The following is a 6,572-nucleotide window of genomic DNA, read 5'->3' on the forward strand; positions in this document are numbered from 1 at the left end:
ATAACATAACTGTGAAGGAGCCATCCTGCATTATGAGTCGGCTACTTTTGATGACTTTAAGTAGCCTACACATTTTGCTGGTTGTGCTACAAATAATGCTTTGAATTCAGGACTTTTAAGTAAAAGGGTTTGAGTTGGCTACTTCTTTTACCACTACAGTTGGCCTAGCTCTCTAAAAACAAACAAATGAAATCACAGTCCATTCGGTGGGATTAATCCAGTTCCATGTCTTAAACCCGGTGCTCCGTGGAGTGTGACAGTTCAATCCGACTGGAGCTCCTCCTCCTGGATTTCCTCCCCGCTGCTGCTGGTTTGGCTACATTGTATCAGTTCCCACACGAAGAACCACCACGGCACTCATCCAGAAAACGGTGAATACGGAGGAATTAACCTGGATGGAAAGCTATTCGCGGTGGGATTAATTGCCAGAAGGTCGCGGGAGAGGACTGGGTTTGTGTCGGGCTTGAGACGGCACTGATAAAAATGCCATTGGGACTCGGGTTGTCTTCGATGAGGACTGTATCGCGAAGTGTGATGGCAGAAGTCCAGTGAATCGCTGGCCTCCCCTCCTCTCTTGTGTTGGGTGTCTTGGGGAGTGCGCTGCCACTGCTTTCTGGTGCTTCAGATTTTTTTCGTAGAGGTTTTATCATACTTCACACTTAACTCTGATTTGTTCTTTTTACGGAGTTCGAACCACCATGGACAGACCAGGGTTTGGAATAGGAGTGGCTAGCTAAGTCAGTAAGTTCCTACATTTATCTCCTTTTTTTCCCTCTCTCTTTCATTGTTGATAGTGCTACGACTCGTTAGCCATCTAACGTTAGCCTTGCGTGCAAAGCAAGCTGGCTAGCTTTACACCATATAGCCAACACAGCATGCAGCAGCAGCACGCAAGCTAGCCAAGCCTGACTGCACTCTGAGCTCATTGTTTCACTCTGCCAGCAAGCGTAGTAGGCAGATTAGCTCAGTACACCAAGCTAAGTTAGCGCTGTTAGCTTCTAGAAGTGTAACTAACGTGTGAAACTGGTAGCTAAGTAACGCTATAGCGCCTCAATAAAATCGCTAACTAACAGGCTACTATTTGACTTACATGGATAGTAGGCTAACGGCCAGCTCGAAGAGAGCAACAAATATTAATTGTTTAAAAAAAAACACGTGCCTGGGCATATTTATAATTTTCCTTTTAAGTTAAATGTTAGCGTTAGGCAACAACATGTTTTAAGGAACCATTAGTTTGACAGAGTTAAAGCTACAGATTCCACCAGTGTTGTGTCTACGGTGTTTCCCCAGCTGGGCACCAGGGACCCCCAGGGCATCCGTGATGGGGGTTTTGAGCTCAAGAAACAGAAAATAAAATGTTGAGGTTTCAACACAACGTGAGAATATGTGCGAGACTGACTATTTAGCTAGCTTTCACTTCCGTTACTGGTGCCACTGCAACAACAGTTTGTTAAACTTCTGAAGCAAGATCAATCTAGAACAAAGTCTTCTCCAAGGAGTGAATAGCTCATTAAAATGGTGGATTGTGGTCTAATAAATGTGGAATCCTTCTCTCCAGATTACTCAAATCCTTTTTTGTTGGCTCATGTTCTTGGGGCTGTCCTATCTTCCTAAAGTGAGTAATTTAATTAAGCACAATTATTATTTTGTACAAGACCACTGGACCTGCATGGCCCCTGTAGTCCATGCTGGTCCATAGAGTAGGACTGTGCCACATTAAAGGCTGGCCAAGTATCTGTCTATGGTTAGCTAAGTAGCTAAAACATGAAGAAGTTTCCTTGAAACTGTTGTTAACTATACAACCCTGTTGTTGCCTTTAAACAGGTGGTATTCGTCTAAAGTTGAATTAGCCATATTTGCGTAGGCAATATGACAAATAATGATGGTTTTAATTGCAAAATAAATGTGTCATTCCAAATGCAGTAGTTAATCAAATATGATTGGTTGTTCATGTGTGTTATTGATGTTTTTTGTTTTTAGCACTGTTTAGTGCTTACAGTGCAACTCTTAAGGTCCTCCATCTGGCGTGACTAAATGAATGGCCGTCTAGTCTTAGGCTACATCCACACTAATACGTTTTTGTTTTTAAAAACGCATAACTTTTGCTTGTGTCCTCACTACTTCAGCGTTTTAGAACCCCTAAAACGGAGACACTGGAGACGCAGCAGATCCCCCTTTTTAGTTTGAAAACTCCAGGGTTGCGTTTTAGTCTGGCGGGGCGGAAAAGCAGGCTTTGAATATGATAACACTCACATTTGCTTCTTGATGGTCTCATCAAACCCAACATGTCCTTCCCTGGTTCCTCGTGCCCCTATCACGTGACCATTATCCGGACTGGTTAATTCAACATGGATAACAAATTACAGCCCTTTGTGTTTTTTTTTTGTCGGCAAGCAGCTGTTACTAATTCTACCACTGCCTGCATGTGTTATGCGCAAAAAACTTATGCGCGCAATTTGCAACAATTCCCCTGTCCACTTACACTTGCATGCGCACAGCCAGCGTACGGGAATGGTCTGTGATATGTATTTTGAGGTGCGTTGGTATTGACGGAGATTAGTTCTGAAGCAGTGCTAAAACGTTTGTGAAGATAGAGATTCTTTTAGTTTTAAAGCGCTGTTTAAAAAGAGAACGGTTTAATGTCAAAAACAACAATGGCTTACTATTACGGTGTATTGTTTCTTTGGGAAAACCTTTTTTATTTTAGAAATTAAGAACAATTACAAGCAAAAAGCAAAAACTGGGAGAACGTGTCCCAGGCTATTACGATATATTGTTAATGGATTTTATAAAACCTATATTTGATACCAGTATGAGCCTCATAAATCCAATATTAGTCGGGTATGCTACCCACCCAAGGATTGGCTAATTTTGTCCACAGATTAAGGTGAGATCTGCCATACCATGTGTTTTCAATGTCTTCAGTTGGAATGGGTGGTTTGTTTGTTCACTGATGTGGGTTGGTGAAATGAATCATCGTCTGTCAATGCTAGTCGTACAGGTAAATGCACCAATCACCAAAGAGAGAGAAAGGAAAGTTATTTGGCAGACAAACATTTAACTTGTTCTGAGAAAGCCTTTTCTGGATAAGGCCGCAGTTCATTTTAAACAGCATTTTGGCAGCTCCATGTGGCGATAAATCTGTGCTGGTGATAAAGATAAAGGAAAACCTTAACATGAATGCAAGATAGTAATCCGCCTACACACATTTGTAGTAATCACTGTCCTGTTAATCCACTTTGCTCCAGTGTTTCATGCAATAAACATGGCTAATTTACACCATGCATAAATTCAGTTGTTTCAGCGAGGGAGAGATCACTAAATCAAAACTTGGAGGAGCAGCCTGTCACTTGAAATGAAAACAGCTGGTCCACCTTAAAGCCAGCCCACCTTAAGTTAGTCTTTGCTGAAATTGTTGCTTGCTCTGTGGCTAAACCCTTCACTTTCTTTGGTGTATAATAATAATAATGATGATAATAATAATAATAATAATAATAATAATAATAATGGTTGGCTCGTTGTCCAGATGCTCTTCACATTGTTTTTACATTCAGATGCTTAGGCGGATTGTAAGTAACGTAGGCGCTGCTCTGTGTAATGGCAGAGAAAACCCTGACTTTGGATTCTCGCGATGTCACGAGATCACGCAAGAATCGTGGGATCGCATGTCACACAAAACTCCATCTGGTCAGGCTTCAAGTAAAGCTGGGCAATTAATCTAAAGTTAATCGTGATTATGATTTCTGTTCCCAATGATCACAAAAAAGAATAATCAAAACAATTATTTAGCTCCTTATTATCTTCTCTTGTGTTGTAAATGAAAAAAAATGTTTAAGTTTTATAAAGTTTAACGTATTCAGGCAAATTTCTCAGTTGTAGGTTTTTTTTTAAACTGTTGATTCATTTATGTTTTTCCACTGTTTTCAGTTCAATAATTGCAACTGCATCTTTCCAGAAGTCAACTAGTAATCATGTTTAATTATCGTGATTTCAATATTGACCGAAATAATTGTGATTATACTTTTTTCCCATAATCTAGCAGCCCTAGCTTCAAGTAATGCGTATGTGTCCGGACTGCAGCAAACCAAACTAATGATTGTCCGGCGAGGAGCTACTGGCAGCTTCGTGTGTGTGTGTGTGTGTGTCTGTCTGTGTCTGTCTGTGTCTGTCTGTGTCTGTCTGTGTCTGTCTGTGTCTGTCTGTGTCTGTGTGACGGCCGCGACTGATCTTTCCAAATAACAAGCGAACATGATAGACAGATGGTTTATCCAATCCCCTGCCAGGTATTTTTGAAACTGCCTGCCCTTTTTCAAACCGTTTCAAAAGGCTTTTGCACACGGCGCCCGAGAAGATCAACTTTACTAGAGCTACTGTAATGTGTCAGCTGTTTCTGTAAATGACTCCGGCCTATTTCGTAGCCTGTAAAATAGTTTGGTCAGTATTGAATTCCTTACTGACTCTTTTTGGGTTGATTTTATACATTTTGAGGGTGTTTTACATCAATGCATAATGAAATCAATACAAGAGACCGTAGTAGAACACTATCAAGCTGAAAGGGTTTCATGTTGCCAAGATTTCTTTCCCCTCTAAATTGAAATGATGTAGCTGGCAAAATAATTGTTGGCGCACTGGTGTTCCTGTTAATAATTGTAGTACTTCTTCAAAAGAAACTTTTACTTGTTCTTTTCTATAATTTCTTAGGTAAATAAACAGTACTAGCTCACTGTGAGGCAAAGAGCTGGTGCTGCTCCTCTCAAATATGACTACATTTCTTTTTAGTAGTAATTTGTTTTAATCATTGTAAGGGTGTTAGGAGCCTAATTGCAACATGTCAGGCACATTTTATGCAATCTGACAGAGCCGTCAGTTGTAAAGTGGAAGGGAAATTTAGGACTAAGCTCCACACAATAACATGACATTTTATAGTTCCAGAGATGTGTAAAGCCTGAGGTGAACATAGGAGCAATGCCCATTGAGGAAACAACTATTACCTTATTCACCAGTTTGATTTTTATCATAACTGAGCTGCTGGAAAGTGTCCTTTTTCAGTGGGGGAACATGGAAACAACTGACGGTAGTAGTGGCTGTCACTCAAATGGGTTTCTGTTTGCTAGAAGAAAATATTAGGTCTCAAGGAGCTACAAAAACAGTGAAAGTTTTGTGTTAATTTTGAACAGACTTTCACATTTTTAAAAGCAGTTCTACATCAGACTGGATGTCAAAGAAACAGTGTAGAAGAAGAGAAGTTAACAATGTTTGTTTAGAGGGGCATCAGATTAGTCTAGGACAAGGGGATTATGTTGGCTTTGTGAGGCTCCCGTCATCTCATGGCCTTACACCAGCTGATGCCATCGTAAGAAAGCCATCATATTAGCCAATATCCTTAAAAGTAGCTGGTAATTTAAAGGCTTTAGGGCACCATAAAAACACCCGAATTAAGGCATTTGCTTTAAGTGAATGTACACCCCCATATGCACTTATTGCCTGGGTTTTTACTGTACTTATATAGCATGCTAAATGAGAAGTGTATGCATTCCTTAATTCCCTTATTGCAGTGGTCAGTCCATATTAAGCCTCATAATGTAGTTGGTGCCATTAGACAGGTCGAGATGAGATGGAGTACCTTTTGTGGTTTCTGAATTTCCCTTCTGGGGATCAATAAAGGTGTATCTTATCTTAAAACGTTATTCAGCATTTCCCCAAGTTTGAGATTTATTCAAAGTGGTCCCCCCCCCCTAAGTGATGGGGCTTTGGGCTTGTTTAAGTGCTGGTTGGAAGCGCCAACATTCGAGACTTGAGAGTCTGCAGAAACGCATCATTACATGGCCTGACTTCCAGATGGTAGTCAGTAATTGTAGATTAAAATCAATCCAACTGCACACATCACTTTTACTGCATTTAACAGGAAGAATGAATGCATAAACGCATTAAATAAATCTTTTTGGGCACTCTCAGGATTTAACAGTTGTTTTCTCTTAGCCCTTTAGATGTCTGTCAATACCCAGTAGAGTTCCATCAATCGAAATGAGAAAAGTAGTCAACCATTATATCATATTTTGAATCAAATAATCCAATCAAATGTGAAAATGTGCTGCTTTTTCCATCCAATAGTAGTCGGTTTGTCTCTTGATGGCATTGCCTTCAAACAAAATGATTTAATCAAGAAAATGACCGTCTGATTAATGAATCCTGAAGATAGTCCTTAGTTGCTGCCTTAATACAGAATCAAATGCCATCTTTCTGTTTTATCCACAGCTGCATATTGCACACTTTGCCTAAAGTAGGCGCATATTAGAATGTGTTTAGTAGCAGGCTATAGATGCATATTTATCAGTTGAATAGGTCTGCATGAGAACACTACTTTTACCTCTAATGGGTTGGGTGTTTTGTATTGTGCTCTAAGTGTTTGGTATGATAACCGTTGTGAGAGGAGTGCCGGCCCATCTGGAGCTGTTGTGAGTGGAAGGTTTGCACAGCATTTGTATCATATCTTTATCTCCAACGGTAACAAAACGCAGAGGTTCAAATGCAGCTTTCAGCCCGTAAGAGGCACCTGAGAAATATTTTAATGT

At 40.2% G+C, this 6,572-nt stretch overlaps 1 protein-coding gene across 4 annotated transcripts in view; it reads left to right on the forward strand.

Annotated features, from left to right (window-relative positions):
• Positions 1-290: 290 nt before the first annotated feature.
• Positions 291-6,572, forward strand: part of znf609b (zinc finger protein 609b) — an 81,897-nt gene continuing 75,615 nt past the window's right edge. Inside the window, exon 1 of one of the 4 annotated variants that reach the window (XM_032515160.1) lies at positions 291-741. The gene's annotated coding sequence lies outside the window, so the exon portion shown is untranslated. The remainder of the gene's footprint in view (positions 742-6,572) is intronic. The other 3 variants (XM_032515150.1, XM_032515140.1, XM_032515165.1) reach the window with 3 other exon arrangements.

Source organism: Etheostoma spectabile, chromosome 1, assembly GCF_008692095.1.
Source record: "Etheostoma spectabile isolate EspeVRDwgs_2016 chromosome 1, UIUC_Espe_1.0, whole genome shotgun sequence".
Classification (NCBI taxonomy): Eukaryota; Metazoa; Chordata; class Actinopteri; order Perciformes; family Percidae; genus Etheostoma; species Etheostoma spectabile.